Raw genomic sequence first — 26,359 nt, forward strand, 5'->3', positions numbered from 1 at the left:
GCAGCTGTTTTTATGCTGTCTTGTAACAGAAGCTAGAAGTTGCCTTTCAGAATGGTTCTACCGAGTTCTCTTGGTTTCATGACTTTTGAGACAGTCTTGCAGTGCAACCCATGCTGGCCCAGAGCTTGCCATGTAGCCCAGACTTCCATGAGACTCTTCTACAATGACAGGTGTCTATTTACACTAGAGTCATCAGCTGTGGTAGGCAGTGCTAGTGAAGCCATTCCATACCCAGGGAATTTTAATAGTGTCATCTCTCCAGACAGGTAAAGGTCATTACAGAGCTCTAGTTCATGTTCTTTACCCTTATCCAAATCTAAATAAAATATGAGAGATTTTGTTTAAACAATTTAACATAGCCTGAAACGCTGCTAAGAAAATGAACCCAGGCACATTGGGGTACACCTACAGAACCAGCATGTGGAAAGTTCCAAAGTTTTAGGTTACCCTGGGCTACTTAGGAAGACCCTGTCTCAAAAGACAGGAAGGGGATGGGGTGCAAAGTTAGATGACATAGCTAAAGTGAGGTCAGGACATTTAGTGCAGTTTATTTTCTGATAGGCTATAGAAACACCCAAAGCCCTGCTGATGATCACTTTAGGCCTAGTGTGTATATTTCGATCACCTTTGTTGGTCATTATAATTTCACTTTCCCAATGCCTCAGTTTGTGTATACACACAGGAAGATGACTGAGCAATTAAGTGCCACTTTTATTTTCAACTTGTTATTTGAATCTGGTTTTTTTTTTTTTGGGGGGGGGGGTGTGCATTTCAAGACAGGGTTTCTCTGTATAGTTTTGGTGCCTGTCCTGGATCTTGCCATGTAGACCAGGCTGGCCTCAAACTCACAGAGATCCGTCTGGCTCTGCCTCCCAAGTGCTGGGACTAAAGGCATGCACCACTGCCACCTGGCTAGTTCTGGAAGTTTTAATAGTCTTCCTAGTAAGTGTATCAGAAACCTAAACCTGGGGCTGGAAAGATGGTTCAATGGTTAACAGCACTGGTTGCTCTTCTAGAGAGCCCAGGTTTGATTCCCAGCTCATCTTTACAACTCCAGTTTCAGGAAATTTAATGCCTTTTCTGACTTCCTTTGGTACTGCATGTATGTGGTGCACAGCATACATGGCAGAAAAACATTCATACAGATAAAACTTTTAAAACAAGTCTACATCTATCCAAATAGCATTATTCCTAATTAGTTATTTCTCTTTTTGTTGTGTTTTTCAAGATGGTTTCTCTGTTACAGCCCTGGCTGTCCTAGAACTCGCTTTGTAGACCAGGCTGGCCTCAAATTTACAGAGATCCCCCTGCTTCTGCCCTCCCGAGTGCTGGGATTAAAGGTGTGCACTACCACACTCAGCCAAGTCTCAAGCAGAAGCACTCCTGTCTTAAAAAGCAAAGGCTACTATGGTGGCCTATACCTATAATCCTAGCACCCAGGATGCTCAGGCAGGGGAGTCCAACCAAGGGCAGCCTGGGCTACATAAAAAGACCCTATATTACAACAAATAAAAAAGTAGTTAGATTTTTGATACAGAGTCTCACTGTGTAACCCATACTGGCCTTAAACAGTCCTCTTGTCTCAGCCTCTTTAGTGTTAGGATTATAGTTGTACACCATCATGCCTAGCATGGAGCTTGTCAAATGCCAATGCCATCTGTGCTAACAGAATTCCTCATGGGTGAATAAAATCTATAATATTTGGTAATTCCTGTGGCTCATCATAAAACCCTGGGAAGCACTAGTGAGTGACAGGTCCCTTAGCAAAGCTTCCATCTTCTGGTAACAAGTCTGTGGCTGATGCCTCTGTAGACCTGTTTACAGCATTCTTTCTGTTCTACCATTCAGCCAAAAGCAGCTGAGGCCAGGTGATCATCAGGAAGGTCACTGGTTGAAGAATCAAGAGCAGAAACAATATTCTTGCATCTGACATAGGGGCACAGTAGCCTATTGGTCCACCACACCAGTCTCTTCCCCAGCTCACAGTTTACCAGAGTCTCTGTCATTTCTCTAACCACTGCTTAAAACATTGGTACTTAGATGTTGGCATGGAAAGCTTTCCAGTGCCATCTTCCCCAGGTGGCAAAACAGCTTACTGTCTTTTAGAGGTCCTTTCATACCAAGTGGATAGATGAGTGATACTAAGGTCATGTGGACTGTGTTTCTGAGGCAGACAGGTGTGCCCTTTAAGACATGAACACAGTGCCTGACCCACCTCTCTCCTCCTTCCAACTCAGCTGCATAGGAGATTGCAAGATATTCAGACAAAATTAGGCTGTAGCTCAGAGCAGGGATGGAAGGGAAATCAGGTCTGATAATGTCTCGTCCTATTTACCCAACCGTGCATTTTCCTACCACATGTTCAGCAGTTTGAAATTCAAATCACATTTATACCTTGGACATTGTTAGAAGACTATTTTTATCCCTGCTGTAATCATCTAATTTGCTGATTACAGGTCTCAAATTGCCACAGAGAACTCAATTTTTGAAAGAATTGTCCTATTTGATCAAATATGTTATTCAAGCAATGCAGTCATTTGTTCCACAAGGTTACCTAGCAGGCAGAGTTAACCAGGAGTAACAGCATTAGAAGCCCACACTTAAAACCAGGCATTAGCCAATATACCCGCGACAATAAAGTCCTAAATATAATTTGCTGCAGACACTCAGTTCCTGTGCTGACAGACAATTGCATTTTCTATTCAATGAGCATAGATTTTTCCTACCTTGTCCTAATTCTGAATTTAACTCCAGAAAACTCTAATGTACTCAGTGTCACTGACTTACCTGGTACTATTTCCAAGGAGCCTCGGTTGGGGAGGACAATGCCATCTCTTATTAAATAAATAACCCCTTTAAGTTGTCGTTCTCATCAATCCCAATTCTAAAAAGTGTAACATCAGACTGGCCCAAGAGGTTCAAATCTAACACTAGCTTTTTCCACTTGGAGGAATGAGGTCCTTTCCGGTGGGTCCTTTACTGTGTGCTGGGTATCACCAATGCTGGAGACTAGGTCCAGAAAAAACAACAACTCAGGATCGGGGTGGCCTCCAGGGACCAGGCTGGAGCAATTGTTCCTGTTGCTGTTGAGGTTTTTGTCTTTTGAGACAGTTTTGCTGTGCAGCCCACACCGGCCTGAAACAGGCATTGCTCCTGCCTCAGCCTCATGTATTAGGTTTACAGGTGTGTGTGTGTGTGTCCCCATGCCAAGCTAGGTGTGGCTGTTGAATTCTCTCTGGCAGTCTGCAAAAAGTGTTCCTAACATGGGGTGGAGGAAAATGAGACAAAAAAAGGTGACAGAGACTGCACATCAAACTGAAGATGGGTGTGGTGGCCTGAGCTGCAGGAAGCTGGGGTTAGAAAGGAGGGACGGGTGACGACTGACATGCTGAGAGCAGGTTTGAAGGTAGACATCGAGGGAAGTGGCTCTGTTATGGCTCTGTGGCACTGTAAGAAAACAACTGCAGTACATGAGGGCCATAAAGGGAAGGTAACAGGGACATCTAGAAACCAACAGCTCTCACACTTACTGTAGTTAATTGATTGAGTGTGTGTGTGTGTGTGTGTGTGTGTGTGTGTGTGTTCATTCCTGTGGGTATGGGTACATGTACCATGGTGCAAGTGTGTAGGTCAGAGAACTAGGTCTCTTGTTCACTACTGCATGCTTTGGGCTAGCTGGCCCACAAGCGTCCAAGGATTCTCTGCCTCCCATCTCACTGAAGGAGAGTAGGGATTACAGACGTGTGGTATGGCATTGAGTTTTTTTACATTGCTTCTAGAGTTCTGAACTCAGTCCTCATATTTGCATGTTAAGTGCTTTTCCCACTGAGCAATAGCCCAGTCTTCTGTCCCCCTTGAAATGTGATCTTGCTAAATTGCTCAGGCTGGCTGGCTTCAAATTCATGACCTTCCTGCCTCTGCCTCCCAAGAAACTAGGATTACAGATGTGCACCACCACCCTAGCACTAATGCACTAATCTACCGTTCCCTCCTTCTGAAACGGGGGCTTACTATATACTCCAGGCTAGCCCATAATCGTGCCTCATCCTTCTAGGTTCTAGGATTATACAACAACATTGACTACCTGCATCTCTCCTTAGCCAGAGCTATTTCTGTCCTGCAATCTGCCTGTTCACCCTTCTAGGTCAGCTTGTACCTTGCTGTCTGTGTGAGCCCACCCCTTTTTTGACTTCCACTAAAGAATGTTTCCACTGGGCTCTGGAAGCAGACACCTTGTGCTAGGACCTGGCTGGGCCACTTCCTGAAGTGATCCATGCTAAGTGTCTCTCAGTTTAGTGTTCCTCTGTTCTGTCATGAGTATTGAGAGGGATGACAACCACTGAACCAGAGGACTGGTCAAGAAATACAATGGAACAACGGACCTGGCAGTGTGATTCAGCAGTGGAAAGCTTGCTTAGGCTCCCCCAGTGAGGAGCTCAGATGAGTGCTTCCTCAAGGTCACATTGCTACTTGTGGGATTGCCACAAAGAGCACAAGTCCCTGCACCTTCCCCACCTGTAATCAGCTCCTTCTCCAAATTACCCCAATGTGCATTCTTAGTGAGGGAGGAGGGAAAGCACCCACTTCCTCACATTCGTTCCTGAACATCAAATCACCTCTTTCTCTCCCCATTAAAAGTACTATCATTTTGCTAGGTGTGGTGGTACCTGCCTATAACCCCAGCACTTGAGAGGCAGAGGCAGGAGGATCTTCTGCTTGAGGTCAGCCTCAGCTACAAAGTAAGACCATCTTTCAAACAGCCTAAGTAAATAAAAATAAAATTCCTATTATTTGGCTTTATTGGTTTTTCTCTCATTGTCAAAGTAAAGTGTGCCCATTATAATAAGCTAGAATATTGTAAACATGGAAAATACAGAAAGTGCTAATCCCTTAGAAATGCCATTTTAGTGGTGCTAGTGCTAAAATATTACCTTGGGTAGGTATAGTGGCACACACCTTTTATCCCAGCACTCATGAGGCAGAGGCAGGTGGATCATTTCGAGTGATCCAGCCTGTCTACACAGCAAGTTTCAGGCTAGCTACTGCTATATAGTGAGACAATGTCTCAAAAACAAAACAAACAAACAAAAAAAAAACACCAAAAAGTTTTTTATATTGGCCTAAAATTTTATTCTGAATTTATAAAGGGAAATTGTTGCTGTTTTTTTCTAAAAGGCTGTTTCATTCTTTTGTATCACATCTAAGTATTTTAAAATGTGTATGTAGGCATACATGCAGGCCTTTATTGTTCCAACTACTTAGGAGGCTGAGGCAGGAGGATACCTTAAGTTCAGGTATTCAAGGCCACCCTAGGCAATAAGACTCTGTCTCAGTACATACAATAAAATTCAGTGTGCCAGTGTGCATTGAACACAAGCTGGGTAGACCGCTGAATTCCTGGAAGCCTAGCATCTTGGAGACTGAGGCAAGAGGAGCTCTAGGAGTTTAAGGAAGATAGTTAGACTTTGTCTTCAGGAAAGAATTTGATTTCAAAATGAAAACAGCAGAAGTGGAAGACTTAAAAAAAGAAGGAGAAGAAGGAGAAGAAGGAGAAGAAGAAACAGTCTGGAGAGACGGTTCAGTGGTTAAGAGCCCTATCTCTCCTCCAGAGGACTTGTATTCAAGTTTTGGCACCCACACGATGACTCAACAACTGTCATAACTCCAGTTTCAGGGGGTCCAATGCCCTCTTCTGACTTCTGTTGGCATTACACACATGTGGTGTCCATACATGCAAGCAAAACACCCACATACATAAAATACATTAAAAAAATTTAAAAAAAAGGAAGTACACATTTCTTCCTAAAAGTGTACACATTTGACCACTGCTAATATTTAATACAAATCTCTTGGCATCCAAGCTGCCTGTGATTATAGCACTGGTGAAGCAGAGGCAGGAGGATTGCTACAAATTCAAGGCCAGTATGAACTAAATAAAGAAACCTTACACACACACACACACACACACACACACACACACACACACACACACACACACACACACACACACCATTAAACATAGAGAAAGAGAAACATGGTCTTTTACCTGCCTTTCAAAAACATCTGAGCCTGCAAGCTACTGTTTCATGGGGGAGTTGGCTCTATTGTCATTTGGCTCTGCTGTTTGACAGCTCTGAGTCTCAGTTTCTCCACAGACCCAGCATATTCTTGCACAGTTCAGCGTCAGCTGTTTCCTGTGGGATCTTCTTCCAGATGGTGATGAAGGACTAGTTTGGGGTGTGGGGGGGGTTGCAATCACACTTGAAGCAATTCCCCTGCTTCCTCTCATGCAAAGGTAGTTTCATTTCTCTAAAGGTCAGGGTGGGTGGGGCTGAGGTCCACAACAGTCTACAGCACAGAAGTCACTCAGGCAAGCAGGTGGACCCCACCTTCCTTGGGCCTTCTTGGTCTCCTTAAGATCTTTGGAGTCATCTTTGACCCTTAGCCCATCTAAGGTCTGTCAAGACCAGAGGTGAGGCAGGTGAGACCTCACAGCTGTTCCCTCAAATGGTGCCCACTATGAAGAAAGGCTGAAGCTTAATACCTCTGGCTTCCCTGATGGGTGACCACGTAAAAGAATCCTAGGCAGAGGAGGCTCTTGAAAAAATCCTTTACCCTGGGGCTGGCTTTGTTCTTCCTGGACTGGCTCCTCTACTGAACTGTAGGAAGAACCCCTTCTTCATTCTGTCTCACAGTGGAAGACCAACCGCCTCCGAGGTGTGCTTGCAGGGTTAGGGATGACGTGTACTGTCAGAGGTCTGCTTTTATATCCTAAAGTGACTGACTCCATGTGGGTACATTTCAACATCGTCCAAGACAGCCTGAAGGGGCATCCCACCTGCAGGATGAGATAGATGCAGTCATCATTAAGGGTTCATGCAAGCACAAAAGGAGGGTGGGTGGGGCTTATCAATTATATTTCTTTTATCCTCATAACAATGGCACTTCAATAATTTACTCTGAATATACCCAGTTGATACTAATGATTTATCTTTTTGTTTTGATTGGGAAAAAGGTTGGTTTGCCCAGCTAGTCTTCACCATGTGAGCCCAGAGCCCAGTGAGGCCTGGAAGCTCTTATCTATGCCTTCACCCCATCATGTTTGCACCCTAGGAATGAAGGCAGCAGTCCTGCCTGGCCTCAACCTCCTGCCCTCCCTTCTTCCACCATGCTCTTCTGTAATCCCACATGGAAGCCCTCTGACAATGGAATCTAGCCTTGTCTCTGGAAGCCACAGCAGGTGTGTGTGTGTGTGTGTGTGTGTGTGTGTGTGTGTGTGTGTGTGTGAGAGAGAGAGAGAGAGAGAGAGAGAGAGAGAGAGAGAGAGAGAGAGAGAGAGAGAGAGAGAGAACACTGTTCAGGTGGTAGAGATCTTTGTGACCCTCCAATCCTATTACACATTAAAGGACTTTTTTTAGAGACAGAGTCTTACTGTGTGTCCCTAGAATTCACTATGTAGACCAGTTGTCTTTGAACTCACAGCAATCTGCTTGCCTCTGCTTCCTGAGAGCTAGAATTAAATGTGTGTACCCACCCCAGCAAGGGCTCCTTATGAAGGAACAGAGAAAAGTGAGCAGGAGGGAGGAGAGGACAAGGGGGGACAGTAGGATGGGAGGAAGCAGACGAGGGGGGGCACAGAGAGATGGAAGGAAGGAAAAGGAGCGAGAGGGAAGGAGGAAAGAAATCTGGGGTTTGAATTCTCTTGGTCCTTGCTGTTACTACACTGAATTTATCTGGCTACCTGTCATTGCCCTCTTACCCCAAGCCCCAGGTTGAGGTGTCAGGAATGTCATGGAAGACTTTTGAAACTTGCCTGTGCTTCTCTTCCTTCCCTAATGAGCAGAACCCCATGAAGGAGTCAGGGCAGGGGAGAGGCCTCAAGAAAGCATCCGTCCTGTACCCAGCATTTTCTGCTCTAAATGAGAGCAACCAGAGACTGTGTTATTAAGTGAATATGAACTTCATCAGCATAGGCTGATGGGGGTTGGGGTACAGGTGCCAGGCAGTTGGCAGCCATAAAATTAGGGTCCTGCTGAGCCTGATGGCATAGCCTGTAATCGCAAGTACTCAGGAGGCTGTGGCAGGAAGATTGAAAGTTCAGGTACGGCCTGGGTAGCCCAGCAAGTCTCAAAATAAAAAGGAAAAAGAAGGCCCGGCAGTGGTGGCGCACGCCTTTAATCCCAGCACTCGGGAAGCAGAGCCAGGCGGATCTCTGTGAGTTCAAGGCCAGCCTGGACTACAGAGTGAGTTCCAGGAAAGGTGCAAAGCTATACAGAGAAACCCTGTCTGGAAAAAACAAGGAAAAAAAGAAAGAAAAGAAAAAAGCGGGCTGGGGCTGTAACTCAGCAGACTGTCTAGCATACACAGAGGTCCTTGGTTCAATTCCTAGTAGCACAAAAAAGGAAGGGAGGGAGGATTACAAGGAGGAGGGAAGCAAAGGCCAAGCCCACAAGAGCATGTTCACAGAGGCATTTTTGGTGCACCACGGTGCCAGTGTGGGGCATCAGATCCACCCCACCCCATCTCTGGCATTGCCAGCCTGTTCCCTCCATTGGATTGGTGAGCACAGGCTTCCTGAGCCTTTGCTGAGAGGACTGTGGCTGAAGTGGCTGGTGTGCTGGTAGAAGGTCCCTTGTGCACAGCTGCTGGACCCTGGCAGGCTCTGATGCTATTGAAAAAACCCCAGCACTGCCATCCCAGCTCCTGGAGGAAGTCTCTGCATGACAGCCTGCGAAGTAAGCCTGTATTTGAATTTCATCTGCAACCCCGGTTGCCTCCAGACAAGCTCAAACCTGCACAGATGGCCCCTCGAACCAAAAAGTAAAAATAACAAAAAGCTGGTGATTCTGAGCCTCCCTTTTTCTCTGGGCAGATGTGCAGCAGCACATTTTGGGAGGCGCACCGTCTGTATCCCTGCACTGCACCCTCTCCCCTCCTGTGTGTTCACACTTCCCACCCTCTGGCTTGCTGGTGGGTAACAGCTGTGGCCTTTGGATGTGATTTTAGAAGTGCCCGGAGTGTCTAAGCGTTTGTGTGGGATTCAGGATCTAGAGGAGTAAAGTTAAGAGTTGAAATGCATCTCTCAGTCACTACTCAAGACTGGTCATACGGTATCTATGAGAGGGCCCAAGGGAGAGGCAGAATGGTTAGAACGGGTTAGGTGACCAACAAGAGCAGAGAAGGACCTGCCATTTAGACTAGTGCAAGCCAAGAGTAGGAGGGCAACACCAAATCCCAGCCAGCCATGGAAGAAGACCAATGGCTAGTTCACCTTCCCTTAGCTGAGAACAAAGGTTCTGCACCCCAAGATTATAGTTATAAATCAAGACAGACCCAGAAAGGAGTCCAGAGAGCACTCCTCAGGGTCATCTCAGGGTGATCTATTGAGCACTGCTCAACAGATGGGGAAAAGTTAAAGCAGGCAACCTGCCCTATACACCATGGAAGACATGTGGACATACTGAACTCTGATGGACCATGTGACCTGAAGTCCCAAATTTGATTCAGAAGCAGTAGCTGGGGTCTTTGGTCTCTAAAGAGTCAGATGAAATAAAATTAAAGTGGAACAATTGCCAGGAGGAGAAATACAAAATTTATGAATTAAGAAAAATAGCCAAGGTATAATGCTACATGTTTCAGGTGTGCCTCCATCTGGGTGTTGAGAAGCAGTCCCCCTTGGCCAGCTTGGCTTTGTTCTGTGCCGATGTCCATTCTCTACTTGGTATTTTCCATTATCTTTAAGGTTGACATTCCTGCCAGCTAGAACTTCCTTCTCAGAATCTCTAGCTGAAGAGTCCCTAATCATTGTGGCCAAGGAATGCAGAGCTGGGGCAGGCCAGGCATGTGGCATGCATCAGTCCCTGGGGTTGGAGTCAGCCCATCAGAACTACCTGATTCCACAGAAGGGGGTGGGGGGTTGTCAGTGGTCGGGCAAAAGCAGCAAATACAGAAATAGCACAGAACCTGGTTAAGGCCTGCGCCACAGCAGAAATGAGCCCGGGAACAGCTGCATCCTGCATTTCACAGCAGGATTTTTGCTGTAGCTGGGAAGCCATATTCAACCATTCCTCATAATGGAGTTACAACCCCATTATGTTGGTCTCCGTGACTGGCCTGGGGAAAACCTGTCCACCCCTCAGCCTCAGGGTTGGGCACAACCCGGCAGGGTTCTGCTAATTTTTCCTTTTTGCTGTGTCCTAGTTTGGGCTTCCATATTCCTCTTCCTCAGCCTCACTCAGGTGAAAGAAACAGCCCAGGAGGCTCTTTCCTAGCCAAATCTCCAAGCTAGGATTTCTCTCCAGAAAGCCTTTGTACTACACGATTTGAGCCCAACACCCAACGGCTGTTCTGGGAGGCACCGGGAGAACACGCGTGGCTGAATATGTGGGGATGCTGGTTAGAGGACAAGGGAAAACAAAGACATCATCAGAGAGGGACATTACAGAAGCTGGCATATGGGTAAATGAATCTGGAGAAACAGAAAAATAGAGGTTCAGCAATTTGCCAAAGGTCAGACACTGAGCCTGGCTTCAGGGCCTGCTGCTACATTGAACTGCCGGGAGCCTCGGTCGGGTTAATGGAATGTCCTATTAACAAGTTCCTGAACCCCCAAACCCAAAATTGGGAGGGGCCCAGGTATGGGTTTTCAGGGCCACAAGACCTAGCCGCCTAAGCCTGCAGGGGGCGCGCATTCCTCCCCAGGACTCTTGGCAGCTCAGCCTTTCTGCCTGGAGCATGCTTCCTACCAGTCCCAAGCCCTCGACTCCCCCTTTTAGGCCTCCTCAGGCCCGCCAGTCCGGGATGACAGCTTGGCTGGGCCCCACGCCTGGACTGCGCCTTGTACGGCGCCTCCCCCTGGTCACGCGGCACAGATGGGAGAGGAGGAGGACGAGGAGAGGAAGGAGGCCCTTTGGGGCATAAGGGTAGGAGCCCAATCATTGGGCGTCGCCTCTGAAAGGACTTCTGCGTGTCTCGGGGAGAAGAAAGGAGCAAAGAAATGGAGGAGGGGATGTCCAGGAAGCAGCGCTGCGGGGCCAGGGGTCTGGACCACCGCAGTGTCTCCGCCACACCCAGGCGGAAACGATCTCGACGGTTTGGCATGCGCCCGCCTCTAGACTGCTAGGGAAGCAGGCACCCTAGTCACCTCATTGCTCACGGGCAGCAAGCCTCGCCATGTCGGCCAACCACATGCAGCCCCAGGGGCAATGGCAGGACACAGGAGTCAAGACCCCAGAGCCCCTGCAACGCAAGCCACTGAGCAAGCCCCAGAAGCTCAGCTGCCTAAGGCGAATTCTGGTGGTGCCAGTCTCCAGCCACGTGGCTTGGGACAAGTTTCTTTACCTCATCTGTGAAATGGGAAAGAGCGCACCGTGTGGTGTTATCATATAGGGTGATTCCGTCCTCTAGGGCTTGGCTTGGCCACAGCGGTCACAGTGCAATAGGATGGAGGAACTGAAGTTCGGCCAGAACCAGGCCACCCGCGCCCCTGCCGCCCAAGACCTCCCTGCGCGCGCAGAGCCTACCCGCCTCCTTCCTCGCAGCCCGCGGCCCCGCCCTCCTGGCTCAGACTGTACTCCACGTGCTGCATGTTTACCCACGTGACTTCAGAGCCCGCCCCCCCAGCCTCCGCCTCCGCGCCGGCTCCACCCCTCGACTCCGCCCCACATCTGTGCGGCTGCGCAGTAGTGAGCTAACGCTACCCGCTGCGATAACGTAGCTGAGCTTAAGCGGAACGCTGTTTGGGCAGGCAGAACACTGGGCCTCCGCGTGGCTGCGCGGCATACCGCGAGGGGGCGGGGCCAAGCGTGCTCACCCGCTCCCGGGAAGGGCATCGCGTGGGCGGGACTGAAGAGGGTGGGGCCGGGGTGCGGCACAAGCTCAGGCGCCTCGGGACCATTCTGCTTTGGGACCTACTTTCCTGGAGCTACTGTAGGCATTCTCTTCCCTTGCCCTCCTGCTATTTCTTCTGCTCTTCTGGCTTGGTGCGGTGCAGGCCTCATGCGTCATCCATTTTGGCTTTGTGATACCATTGAGGCTCATTACAGCTATTTCCCCCCTTATTTCTCTTTCTCTTCCTTTATTTACTCCCACTTCTTTCTCTTTTATACTAGGGATTGAACCTAGGCCTCAGGTGTGCTGTGCATGTGCCCTACTACTGGCCCCACTAATGGCCATTTTCACTTTTACTATTTAGAAACCAAGTTTGCCCAGGTCTGCCTTGAAATCTCTCGGTAGACCCAGGCTAGCCCTGGAGTGAGTCCCTCTATTAGGCCTAGGCTGACCTCGAATTTGTGATCTTTCTGCCTCAGCTTCCTAAATAGCTGATATTACAGTCAAGCCCAGCTTCCATAAATCTTCCTATGTAGACCCCCTGCTCCAAAACCATGTGTTTCTATCTTTACCAGTATCAGACTCCTCCCTGGGTGTATCACAATCTCTTTTAAGCTAACACGTATAAAGAGGAACCGTCTTTTTCTTCTTCAAAATTTGTGTCTCACCTGATCTCTGCAGTGATTGGCATCACAGATGGTTAAGCCTCAGACAGAGACAATCAGTCTTGATGACTCCGAAATTTAAATGCCTTAGAATCTCCGCTCCCTCTGGGGGTGGTAGTGTTGCATGCCTTTAATCTCAGTGCTCGGGAGGCAGAGGCAGGCAGATCTCTGAGTTTAAGGCCAGCCTGGTCTACAGCATGAGTTCCAGGACAGCCGTGTCTCAGAGAAAACTACACTGAGAAACCGTGTCTAAAAAAAAAGCCGTTTGGTGGTGGTGCACACCTTTAATCCCAGCACTTGGGAGGCAGAGGCAGGTGGATCTGTGTGAGTTCCAGGCCAGCCTGGTCTACAAAGAGAATTCCAGGACAACCAGGGCTGTTACACAGAGAAACCCTGTTTCAGGGGGAGAAAAAAAAAAGGCCACCCTTTATTGTTGTCAAATGATCATCAACATAGAAAACAACAGATCAGCTGAACTAAGAAGACTGTAACAGGATAGTTTGCTTAAAATGACAATATAGTCAGTAGTGGGTCTCTCTCCATTTATAATTCTTGAGAATGTAATAAAAATACAATATCCTTTGCAATACTGAAGAATTTGGACAGTGAGCTAGCAGAAAATCCCGAAATGGCTATATACAGCTTTTAAAAATGATTTGAATATGTAAATAAAAAGGAAGTGTCTTACTGTAGTGGCTAATCTGGGTTGTCAACTTGATGCACATGGGAAAAGGGAACCTCAAATGAAGAATTGCCTCTATTGGATTGGCCGTGAGCATGTTTGCGGGGTGGGAGTGGGGGGGGTGTCTTAACTGTTAATTGATGTAGGTGGGCCCAGCTCACTATGGGCAATGTCATACTTACCCAGGTGGATTTAGGCTGTACAAGAAAAGTAACTGAACATGAACCTGGGAGCAAGTCAGGAAACAGAGTTCCTTCATGGCCTCTGTTTCAGTTCCTGCTTTCAGGTTCTTACTTTGGTTTCCTTTAATGATGGGTTAACCTGTAAGCCAAACAAACCCTTTTCCTCCCTTCTCCAATTTCTTTTTTGGTCAGAATGTTTTATCACAGCAACAGAAATCAAACTAGAATTTTTTTTCCCCCTGAGACAGTGTTTCTCTGTGTAGCTTTTGGAGACTGTCCTGGAACTCACTTTATAGACCAGACTGGCCTCGAACTCACAGAGATTCACTGCCTCCCAAGTGCTGGGATTAAAGGCGCCACTGCCACTGCCTGGCCCAAACTAGAACCTTTAAAAGAATGTAAACTTTGTATCAGATGATCTACATATTCAATACAATTTTATTACAAGAACTCCAATCTAGTTGTATTGGAATTAGGGAAACAATCTATGGTGTAGGACAATAATAATCGATGATCTGCTAAGGCAATTTTGAAAAAGAAGAAAGGAAAGTCTTACTGTACTGGTATTATCACAAATTGCAGTGGCATAGTGAGAGATCTTTGTGTAGAAACAGACAAATAGAATAGTGTAAGAGTCCAGAGGAAATAAATTACACGTGTCAAGAGAAATCAATTATATGTGTCATGTTAGGTGATGAAATGCTATGATGTGAGACACCCTAAATTATCAGTTGGCATTAGGGGTCCGAGCTTTTCACAGTAGAGAAAAAGTAAAGTTGTGTCCACACATCTTCAAGCTGTGTGTGTGTGTATCTATCCATATATGTGTGTATATATATATATATATATATATATATATATATTATACATATTTATATACACGAAATAGATTAAATACCTAATTATGAGTTGTGAAGTAAAACAGTGATATATATTAGTATGGAGTTTTGAATGAGAATGTCCCCCTTAGGCTCATATGTTTTAATACTTGGTCCTCAGTTGATAGAACTGTTTGGGAAAACTTAGGAGGTATGGCCTTGTTGGAGGAGATGTGTCACTGGCCTTTGAGGTTTCGAAAGCCCACAGTCATTTCTAGTTAGCTCTCTCTGATTAGTGCTTTATGGATCAGGATGTAAGCTCTTAGCTACTGCTCCAGTGCTATGGCTCCCTGACTGCTTCCATGTTCTCCCCAATGCTGGTCATGGGCTCTAACCCTTTGAAACTGTAAGCCCCAAAGAAACTCTGTTTTTCTATTAGTTGCCTTGGTGACAGTGTCTTCACAGCAATAGAAAAGTAACTAAGACAGTTAACATTATGAAGATGCTCTCTGATAAGAATGGATTTCTCAGCTGGGCACAGTTATTGGTAGAATTATTAAGGCTAATCCACATAGTTAAAAGGGAGGTTTATTTTGTAGGGTAACTTACAATTGAAGGGATAGGTTACAGGGTCTGGGAAAGGTGAAGCGCAGTCCAGCTGTAGCATGAATCTTAAATGGTCTTATTAATAAAATCAAACCTGAGGCCAGTTATTGGGGTGAATGCTGGATCCTGTTTCCTCAGACTGGAAGCCTCTGAGTCCTCATCCAAATGAATCTCAGCTGAACTGTTGCTCCAAAGCCTGAAAGCTTAACCAGCCAAATGCTTCTAGTTCCTGATCTTCATGCCTTATATACCTTTCTGCTTTCTGCCTCACTCCCTGGGATTAAAGACTCACTATCTGGGATTAAAGGCGTGTGTCACCATGCCTGGCTGTTTCCAGTGTGGCCATGAACTCACAGAGATCCAGAGAGATTTCTGCCTCTGGAATTCTAGGATTAATGGTGTGAGTGCCACCATTTTCTAGCCTTTGTATCTAGTGGCTGTTCTGTCTCTGACACCAGATAAGTTTATTAGGGTGCACAATATTTTAGGGAACACAATACCACCACATCCAGCAGTGTTCTCTGGAGAACTCTGCTCTGTCTACCTCCAGCATCCAGGATCCAGGAACCAAAAGAGCCAGCACCTCCGGCTCTCAGGTCTTCAGGGTCCTCTCTCAGCTCTGCCTTGTAGGCATGACAGTTACTGAAGCCTCAATGGGGGTAGTACTTCCAGGTCAAAGCTGGAACCGCTACCTACTAAATACAGTGGCACACACTTTCAAGCCCAGCAATAGGGAAGCAGATGCAGGTGGACTTTTTGAGTTGATGCCAGCCTGGTCTACATAGAGATACTCAGGGCAGCATAGTGAAACCCTTAAATAAATAAGTAAATAGCCGGGCGGTGGTGGCTCACGCCTTTAATCCCAGCACTCGGGAGGCAGAGGCAGGCAGATCTCTGTGAGTTCGAGGCCAGGCTGGGCTACCAAGTGAGCTCCAGGAAAGGCGCAAAGCTATGCAGAGAAACCCTGTCTAGAAAAAACAACAACAACAACTAAATAAATAAATAAATAAACAAACAAATAAATCAGGGGAAGATGTTTGTCAAGAGAGGATCTCCTATTCTACATGAACATGAGGGGCTCATGTGTTCTGATATCTCTGACCCAGATGGAGGCAGACACTAATGTCTACAAGTACAGATGCATGAGCTGTAACCAGTGGATTTCAAAGAGGAAGTGACATCATTCTTAAGCATCCTACAATTTGTATTTCCTTTAGCATATTTATCCCTTTATTGGGTTGGGTTTTCCTACACACTTGTACATATGCATATCTCATGTCTGAAAACTTAAGATCTGAAATGCTCTGAAATTCAATTTTTTTTGTGGGCTTCATAAATACTACATAAGCATCCTTCTACAAATAAGCCACATCCACAACCCTGAAATCCAAAAGTTTTGAGCACCCACATGATGGAACAAGTGGAAAATTCTAGCCCTGACTTTATGACAGGTCTCAGCCCAAACATAGGAGTGCTATACATATTGTATATAATTACTTAAGGCTATATATAAATGGTATACATGAAACATACATGTGCTCAGACTTAGGTCTTGACTCCAAAGAGCTCATTATGCATATGTTAGTATAGTCATGTGCATTAATGAAATCCAGCAGGTTGATGTTAGATCTCCTCTCCTAGCTTCTTTGCCTTGTGTTTGGGGGTGTTATTGAAGGACCCAATCATGTGAAATCTATTTTAGTGCATCACTCTAATAAACCTGCAAAGAATTCTTATTGTTTAAATCATGTGATGCAGAACTCTGGCACTTGAGAGCTTGGAGAACCAAGGACCTGGATGCTACAGGACTTTTAAAGGAGACCCTGGTGACATCTCTTGTTACAGGTGGATTTTCTTTATCTTCATCCTGTGACTCCACCAAGAATATTGATTGGGTCTGCTTCCACATCTTAAATCTCCAGCCTCTATGGTCAGGACCCCTCTGGTCTTCCTCATCAGCCCCACTTTCACCAAACTATCAGGTATCTGTTCATTTTTCCAGGATAAAACCAGCTCCTGGAATGCAAGGACAACACACCCTACACTTCAATCAGATAGGAGTTCAGCTCTTTGTAAAAACATATACATACTGGGCACGCCTTTAATCCCAGTACTCAGGAGGGAGAGTCTAGAGGATCTTCGTGAGTTTGAGACCAGCCTGGTCTATATAGTGATCTCCAGGATAAATAAGACCCTGTCTTAAAAAACAAACAACAAAAATCTTCATATACATAGTTTATTAATTATTTGAGAATTTTATACATGTATCCAATGTATTTTTATCATATTCACCCAATTCTTCCTCTAACTTTTCTCAGATCTTTGCTCCACCTCCAGTCAGTAAAATTTACTTAAAATTTTACTTAATTTTCCTTAAAATTCATTTTTATTTTATTTTATATGTATGTGTGTTTTGCCTGAGGGTATGTCTGTGCACCACATGCGTATCTGGTGCCCACAGAGGCCAGAAGAGAACATTGGAGCCCCTGGAATCTAGATTACAGAGATCATGTGGGTGCTGGGAATGGAACCTGGGTCTTGTGGCAGAGCATTAAATGCTCTTACCACTGAACCATCTCTCCAACCCAAGCAAAAATATATATATATATATATATATATATATATATATATATATATATATATATATATATATATTGCTTATGTGTCTGGTGGGGGGTGCATCTCTGTGCAGTTTCTTGTGGAGACCAGAAGAGGGGGTAACATCCCCTGGAACCGGAGTCACAGTAAGTCACCTGATGTGGGAGCTGGGCATGGAACCTGGGTCCCCTCAAAGCACTCATAACCACTGAGGCATCTCTGAGTTCAATTCTGAATCCCATCTCAGAGGAGTAACTCTTGGAGAATCCTGAGGAGAGACCTCAGCTCTTGACTAAGGAACCACCAATGGACCAAATGGCATAGAATGGAGAGGGTAGGGGCTTGACTTTAACTCCCACAATGCTCCAATTTCTGCAGGTAGTAGCCCAAATTAAAGTTGACAACCATAAACTGGACCCCACTTACCTCTAACCCCTGTTCTATGAAGTCATCCTTCTTTATGTATATAAGCAAAAAGGCTGGAATCCCAGAGGCTGCCTCTAAAAAGGGATCAGCCACACCTTATGTCCTATCCAGTACCTTCCCTAAACTGCTGAACTCAGCGACCTCTCCCTCTAAAATCAGAGACCCCTCCCTCTAAGACCCAGGACCCCTTTCTTTATGATCAGGTACCACTTTCTCTAAGGCCAGGGACCCCTCCCTCTAAGCTCAGAGACCCCTCCTCCTAAGCTCCCCCTAAGGTCTATAAATGTGAGGCATTTCCTTGTTCTGTGCATTGCTGTTGGGTCTCCCATTCCATCTTCAAATGCCAGTGTTATTAAAGGACCTGGTCACTCACTTTCTCTCTATGTCTCTGTCTGTCTCTCTCTCCTCTCTCTCTCTCTCTCTCTCTCTCTCTCTCTCTCTCTCTCTCTCTCTCTCCAGACACACACACAAGAAAGAAAAAAGGGAAGAAAAAGAGAGGGGAAGGAAGGAAGGAAAGAAGGAAGGAGGAAAGAATGGAAGAAAAAGAAGGGAAGGAAGGAAGGAAAAAAGGGGAAAATCTAAAATCCAAGACATTGCTGGTTTGAAGCATTTTGGATAAGGAATATTCAACCTGTTAACTGTTTTTAAACATTAATGGCTAGTGCTGGAGAGATGGCTCAGTGGTTAATAGCACTTGCTACTTTTGCAGAGGGCTAGAGTTTGGTTTCCAGAACCCACGTGGTGGCTTGCAATAGCCTGTGACTTCAATTCCAGAGAATCTGACACCCTCTTCTGGACTCCTCTGACACCCACATCCACACATAATTTTTCAAAGAATAATAAAGGGTACGGGAGAAATGGCTCAGAGGCTATGAACTGACTGCTCTTGCAAAGGTCCTGGGTTCAGTCTCCAGCACATGGAGCTCACCACCGTCCTTTGGTTTTGTTTTCTCTTCTTTTTCCTCTCCCTCCCCCCCTCTCTCCTTCTCTCATTTGTTTGTTATTTATTTTTTCAAAACAGGGTCTCACTATGTAGGTCTGGCTGTCCTGGGACTCACTAAGTAGACCAGGCACTTGAACTCACAGAGATTGCCTGCCTCTGTCTCCCATACATAAGATTAAAGGCATGGACCATTACTCCTGGCCACAACTATTATTAATTCCAGTTCCAGGGGATCCAACACCTTCTTCTGGCCTCCCTGGGCAACAGTCATTCACATGGTATACAGACATGCATGCAAGAAAAACATTCAACAAACACAAAATAAAAATAAATTTTAAAGTAATGGCTAATTTCATCATCTAAAGCTACATTGTGTTTGTATCTATTTATTTTCTCTGGAGTTGCCTTGTGTTTTCCTATGTCAGGCAGTTCCCTATTTTTTTCCATGTTGTCACAAGGTGTTGGAGACTTTGTAGAATTTGGAGAGCATTGAAGTATTGAACCCCCTTCTCTGTGTTTTTTGTTTGTTTTTTCAAGACAGGTGTAGCCAGGACCCTGTGTAGCCCTGGTTGTCCTGGAACTCCCTCTCTAAATCAGGCTGGTCTTGAACTCAGATCCATCTGGGTACTAGGATTAAAGGTTTGTGCACCTCCCAGCTAATGAATTCCCACATAACCTCAAGGATTGATTAATTTCTTTTCTTTCTTTCTTTTCCTTCCTTCCTTCTTTCTTTTCTTTTCTTTTTTCTTTTCTTTTTCTTTTTCTTTTCTTTTCTTTTTTTTTTTTTTTTTTTTTTGAGATTGGGTCTCTTTGTGTAGCCCTGGCTTTCTTGGAATTTGCACCGTGGACCAAGGCTGCTCTCGAACTCACAGAGCTTTGCCTGCCTCTGCCTCCAGAGTGCAGGGATTAAAGGTGTGTGCTACAAGCCCAGCAGGTCTATTTTTAAGGGACAACTGGAAAATAATTGTATACATTTACAGTGTTTAATGTGATGTTTGCTATGTGCAAACATATTTTACACATATACTGTATAGACATCAGTATTTCCATCATCTCCCACAACACTCCACTCACTTTGTGGCCCAGGTTGACCTTTAACTTTTGATCTGCCTGTCTTGGACTCCCAGTGCTAGGATTACAAGTGTGGGCCACCATGCTGGCACTCTGGGCAACATTCAAATCTGAAGAGTACGTTTAAGTGGGCACTAAACCTGGCTTAATTCTTACTATATGTGTGGCTTCAGTTCCCTTGCAGAGGATGGTGGTTGAAAATTCAATTTCACCATTGTTGTGTGTGTGACTATTATGTGTTATTTAGCTGTGAGCAGAGCAGGACCTCCGAGGCCTGAAACTGGATAGGCCAGACAAATGCTTCCCAAGACAGTGTCACTCAAGCTCTGACTCTGTTGGCCTCAGGAACTCGGAAGAAAAGGCAGGTGGAGAGGAGAATCTAAGGTGACTGAGGGAGCCACACATGGTGGCACATACCTGTAATTTCAGCATTTGGGAGGCCGAGGCAGGAGGATCTTGAGTTAGAGGCCAGCTTGGGCTGTATAGTGAAGCTTTGTTTCAACAACAAACAACCCAAACAGTGAAAAGAAAAGTTGTCTGAGTTGAAATCTGACATAATTGAACAAAGCACCTGGAAGTAAATCATAGAGAAAATTGCGTTTTCCCACTTAGATCTTATGACTGGAATAAACTCTCTCACCCCCAAAGTCAAGAAGGCAAACATAGACGGCTGGAGGCTGCCTGGAGTCTTTATCTTTAGAGTATTGGTATAAAAGGAGGTCTGGGGGATTTCAAAGTCTGTGTGCTCTTAGTGAACTGATGAGGCCATAAATGCCTTCCTGGGATTGTGCATCAGGATTGTGCATCTTCTGGAGGTCTCTTCCTAATCCTCAAACTCCTCCAAAGACTTGCACCTCCGTCAGATCTCAGGAGCTGGACTCATTGCGCCCCCTCTGACGAGTTTGGGAACTGCAGGCAGAACCCCAGTTGGAGAGAGCAGAGTGGTTTGGTATTCTCCATGTTTCCTCTCTCTCCCTCTCCCCCTCCTCCTCCCCTTCCTCCTTCCTCCCTCTCCCTTTTGCCCTCCCTCCCTCCCTTCCCCCTCTAGTCCTCTCTCTCTCTCCTTCCTTCTTTCTTTATTATTATTATTTTTTTGTTTTGCTTTTGTTTTTCGAGACAGGGTTTCTCTGTGTAGCTTTGTGCCTTTCCTGGAACTCGCTCTGTAGACCAGGCTGGCCTCGAACTCACAGAGATCTGCCTGGCTCTGCCTCCTGAGTGCTGAGATTAAAGGCGTGCGCCACCACCGCCAGGCTCTTCTTTCTTTATTATTATTATTTTGTCTCTAGGTTGGTCAGATTTATGGATAAGTTAAGGAAGCAGTGAGCCAGCTAAACATTTCCTCCTTAAGTCATTTCTGTCAGGAATTTTGTCACAGAGATACAAAAGGAACTGAAAATCAATCAATCAACCAACCAACCAGTCATTCAACATATCTGTCTATCTATCTATCTATATTTGGGTGGTGGTGGTGCACACCTTTAATCCCAGCACTTGGGAGGCAGAGGCAGGATGATCTTTGAGAGTTCGAGGCTAGCCTGGTCTACAGAGTAAGTTCCAGGACAGCCTGGGCTACACACAGAGAAACCCTGTTGTCTTGCCTGTACATGTGCTTGGTGCCTACAGAGGCCAGAAGAGAGCTACAGGTCCCTGGGAACTGGAGTTGTTTATAGATGATTCTAAACTGCCATGTGGGTGTTGGCCACCAAACTGAGGTCCACTGTGAAAGCACTGTTAACTGCTGAGCCCTCCCTCCAGCCCCAGTACATATGATTTTTACCCACAACTAGGCTAGCAAAGAGCTATACATTCCTGGCTTGAGAAGTCTGTCCCCATAGGAGAGCCTCTTTCCCCAGTAATTCAAGGAGCAGGCCTGCTTTGGGTCTTTTGACCATTCCCTGACCAGGTCCTGGAGGCCAGGGAAATACCGAACTCTGGTTGGTCAGAAGTTGTCATGGTGACCCCTTAGGGATGGTGTTAACCTAACCCAAGCTAATTACTTAAATAGGAAGCCTTGTTTCCTGATGGACTAGGATAGAACTTTAGGTGCAGAAGGGAGTGGGATCAGATCCACAGACCTGTTCACATTCCAGAGCTAGGGGTTTGCAAGATAGAAATCTTGTGCTTCTTGCTCTGTGTCCAGAGTTGCTGTTCTGAGTACTTTCCACACAGTTCTCTTTTTGGTCTTGGGACAACCCTATGAAGTGTTGCACCAAGGTTCTCACAGCTTTGCTGTGATCCAGTGGCCCTGAACTTGTGCTGCCTTCCCTCAGCCTGGCCCAAGGACTTTAGGGGACTGATGGTATTTAAAAAAAAAAAAAAAAAATGGAAAAGGAAAAATTGGCAGTAGCCCTATGAGTTGAGTCGACTTGATAAAATATTTCTTGTTTTCTCGAGTTTACATAGACCAAGTTTTCACTGTTGCTATGGGGTGGCTTGGCAGAGAGATGAAAATAAATCTGTGTAATTTATTTTTTCCATGCGTCAAGTAGATTTCTGTTCACTTCATGAGCACACACACACACACACACACACACACACACACACACAGAGAGAGAGAGAGAGAGAGAGAGAGAGAGAGAGAGAGAGAGAGAGAGAGAGAGAGAGAGAGAGACACGTGCGCACACATGCCTGCACATATAGGCTTTAATAAAATACTTAAACCCTTTCATGCACTCTGTGGAAGGAATAAATATGTACCGTACTTTCAACTTCTGTTCTTTGAAATACCATATGGTCTTCACCGTGGGCTTAAAATACTCTGGTGAGCGGATGCTTTCATGCACAGATAGCCAGGTGGAGTTTCCCCCCACCAATCTCACAAGGTTAATTAATCCTTTACAATAAAGCTTGGAGGGGTCCCTGCGTTTGGAGCGCACAGTCAGAAGGAGATGGCCGGCCTCTCTGGTCGTGACGTGAGTACAAAGGCAGTGGCCAAGAGGACAGGGCTGGGCGCGTGCGGCCCGATGGCGCCTTTGATGAGAGCGCAGGCACTCGGATACTCACAGTTTGCGTCCTGCATAATCAGGATAGCAGGCTCATGGTTTGCATGAATAACTAAATTTGTCATTGTGCTTAATTTTCCCTCAAAAAGAAAAGGGGCGCGGGGGGGGGGGGGACGGGGAAGCCTGCCCCCCCCCCCCCCCCCCCCCGTCTCTGAGGCTTCATGCATATTTATAAAGGGCAGGGAAGTGAGACTGGGTGGCCGAGAGGTGTGCAGAGGAACCGACCCAGAGCCTGGAAGAGGTCACTGCAGGGCGCTGCGTGTTTGTGCTTGCTCTGGGCCTGCGCTGAACCTCGGGTTTCTCCTCCGATCAGGAGCAAGCGCATCTCTTGCCCCAGACTTTGGGTTCCAAATGGGGTTATCGGGAGAATCCAACGCCGTGCAACAGGATGGGGGGAGAACTTGTCTTTCCAGACCACCTGTGTCGCTTCAGTAGTAGATACTTTTGTTTGTTTGTTTGTTTAAATCCTTGTATATTCCAGTGTAAAAACTACTATTTGTTTTAAATAATTCTGAGTTTTATAACTTATTTTAGATTTTTTTTCCCTCCTCGCCTGACTCATTTCAAAGGATATTCTGCAAACCTCAAAGTAGCTGGTTTCCCCCTTTCCCAATCCTGGCCAGACTCAGCCTAGAAGTGGGAAGAGGAGATCCCCGATATCCTTTAGGTCTAGGACCAATCCCAGGTCTTTCTCTCAATAGCCAGTAGGTGGCACTTCTGAGCTTTCTTCTTGGCCACCCTCCTTTTCCACCCCAGGATTCCATTTGTCTTCAGTAATATGTCACACAAGCTCTGCTGATGCCTTGGGGGTTGAGGGTGGGTGGGGTGGACAGCATCCAGGCCCTGATGCACCTAAGCTAGATAGGACAGTCTAGTGGCCAGCCAGCTGTCCCTTCCTGGGGCTGCCTACTCAGTCTCTCACCCCTAGTTCCGTGTTAAATGCCGGGGTCTTCCAGGAGCAGGAGGTGTCATCTTAAGTGACTCCTCTAAAAGACTTAAGGAAAGGGAAGGGACCCAGATCCCGGAGCTTTTAAAAGTTGATGAATGAGATTAAAGGCGTGCGCTCGAGAGGCAGAGCCAGGCGGATCTCTGTGAGTTCGAGGCCAGCCTGGACTACAGAGTGAGTTCCAGGAAAGGCGCAAAGCTACACAGAGAAACCCTGTCTCGAAAAACCAAAAAACAAAAAACAAAAAAAGTTGATGAATGAAAAAGAGAAACAAACATGACTGGCCTTAGGTATGGTGGAGGAGAAGGTTTATTATAGATAAAAGGGAGACATAGTCAGAGGCAGTGAGATCTGGGAGAGTTCAGAGTGAACATGACTGAGTCACATGAGGAGAGGGGGGAGGGGGTGGGAGAGAGGAGAGAGGGGAACCAGGTGCATCAGCCAGGAGGCCCAAAAGACCAGGTATGCAAAATGGTTGGATTATGTAGGGAAGGGCAGCCCAGTTCCTGGGCTGGAGAGTTCAGGGTAGGCAGCAGGATATGCTAGCCAAGAGGACCCATAATGGGTAAGGACTGAGGGATGCTGGGAGAACCTGGCTGCCAGGATGCTTTGATATGTTAAGCAGGCACTCAGCCATTTGTCCTGGGTTTGAAACCTAACAGTTGACAGGACCTGCCTGGTGTGACTGTATGTCAAACATTGGAAGGAGAGCGGCTGAGGAAGAGTCAAGATGGTGCTTGGGATAGGGGCAGCAAAGCGGGCAGGGGAAGCTTCGGGGGAATCTGGACTTTGTTTTGAGGGACTATCTTTCCACCCCCTGGAAAGGATTCTGTCTGCTGACATTTCTTTGTCTCCCCACCCCATATACATATCTGAGCCTGCCACTGAGCATGCACATGGATGAGCTAGCTGGACCTCCTTGAACCCAAGGATAGTTAGGTAGCAGGTGACTCTGCCATTTCAAAGGAAGGGGCAAAAAGAAGCTACGCGAAGGCATCTGTTCCTACTCTTTGCTCTGGGCACTGGTGGACACAGGTGCCTCAGAGTGTCCCTAGGTTACTCAGCAGCAAGGGGTTGCAGGTCACCACCACACCTCATGCTGGGTCATTAGAGAAGCATGTTCTCAGATATGGGGTAGAACCCCCTTTTATGGCTGTCAAGGAGTCTCTTACACCTTCTGGGTACATGACAGGATAAGGGTGAGGATGTGCTGGAAGGGAGGAAGCATCCTGCCGTGATTATGGGGAGGGGGTACATTTATACTGTTTTGGAAAGAGAAGGTGCACTCATGGGGCAGGTGCAGCTTTGGGCTTCTGGCCTATTCCACCACTTGGTGAGCAGATGCTGAAAAAACAACAGGACCCCCTCTCCTGCACATGTGCTGTGTGCACTGCCCAGTGATGTGAGATACTGTGAAACAACAGAGCCGGGGCAGCCCAGCCAGGGAGGGAAGATTAATTTGGGGTGGTTACAAGTGTCTTGTGGAGCCATTCTGCAAGCCAGGAGGGAGGCCCAGGATGCAGAGATCCATTCACAGGGCTTCTGAATGACTAATGGCTATTGAGACATAATGTCCACCAAGTCACATCCGATTCTGTATTTAACGTTTAAATATTTAATTAATTAAATGTGCCAAATATTTAATTAAACACCATCAAAGCCACCAAGACATTCCACTGTGCATAATTCAAAAGCAAACCAGCCTTCTCTCTAGGTTCTCACCCTCCCCCTACAGTGGGGTCAGTCCTTCTGTCTGAAAGGGAGATACTCAGTTTGAGCCCAATTCTGAGACTCAGGATACCACATGATTGGGCATTGGTACATGTTTAGACATCAAGCTGGCTGAGCTGTAGACAGTCCCCATGGCTTCCCAAACAGGTCTCCTTTTCCATTCCTTTCTCCTCCATCCTTCCTTCTCCTTTCCCCTCCCCCTCTCTTTTCCTTCCTTCCTTCCTTCCTTACACACACACACACACACACACACACACACACACACACACACACACACTCTTTAACTCTGGATGGCCTGGAACTCTGATCCTCCTGCTTCAAGTACAAGATAACAGGTGTGTACTACCAGGCCTGGCTTCCTCCTCTCCTACCTCAGTAGATATCACTCACCCTCCCTAGGAAAATCGTGCCATCTCCTTGCTTGGGGATCCACAACTTCTTCCCTTGTGTCTTACTCCATTCTTTTACTCCACTCTCCTCAAGCCTAGCCTATCAGTGAATTCTCACTATGGACACACACATTGGTTTTAGAAAGGACACATATGAACTGGGTGTAGTGGCATAGGCTTTTAGTCCCAGCATTTGGGAGGCAGAGGCAGACAGATCTCTGTGAGTTTGAGGCCAGCCTGGCATCTACATAGTGAGTTCCAAGACAGCCTGAGCTACACAGTGAGACTATGTCTTGAAAAAACTGAAACCAGCCAACTAATCCACCAAACAAACAAAGTAAATGGGCACACAACCAAAACCTATCTAATCAACATGATCCTGGAACATCTGTGCTTCAAGTAGGAATGAAGTATCCTTTCTCCACTGGGATTTTTTTCTTTTTTCTATAATGTAGCTACTGGGGCATTTCT

The 26,359-nt window shown here is 46.3% G+C and overlaps 1 long non-coding RNA gene across 1 annotated transcript; it reads right to left on the reverse strand.

The window, feature by feature from the left end:
- Positions 1–5,106: 5,106 nt before the first annotated feature.
- LOC143274421 (uncharacterized) lies at positions 5,107–11,536 on the reverse strand. The gene is made up of 2 exons (XR_013053048.1): positions 11,341–11,536; positions 5,107–6,838 (listed from the first exon to the last, which is right to left on the reverse strand). It is a non-coding gene; the product is annotated as an uncharacterized LOC143274421 (long non-coding RNA).
- Between the last annotated feature and the right edge of the window lie 14,823 nt (positions 11,537–26,359).

The sequence above is a fragment of the Peromyscus maniculatus genome, chromosome 1, assembly GCF_049852395.1.
Source record: "Peromyscus maniculatus bairdii isolate BWxNUB_F1_BW_parent chromosome 1, HU_Pman_BW_mat_3.1, whole genome shotgun sequence".
NCBI lineage: Eukaryota > Metazoa > Chordata > Mammalia > Rodentia > Cricetidae > Peromyscus > Peromyscus maniculatus.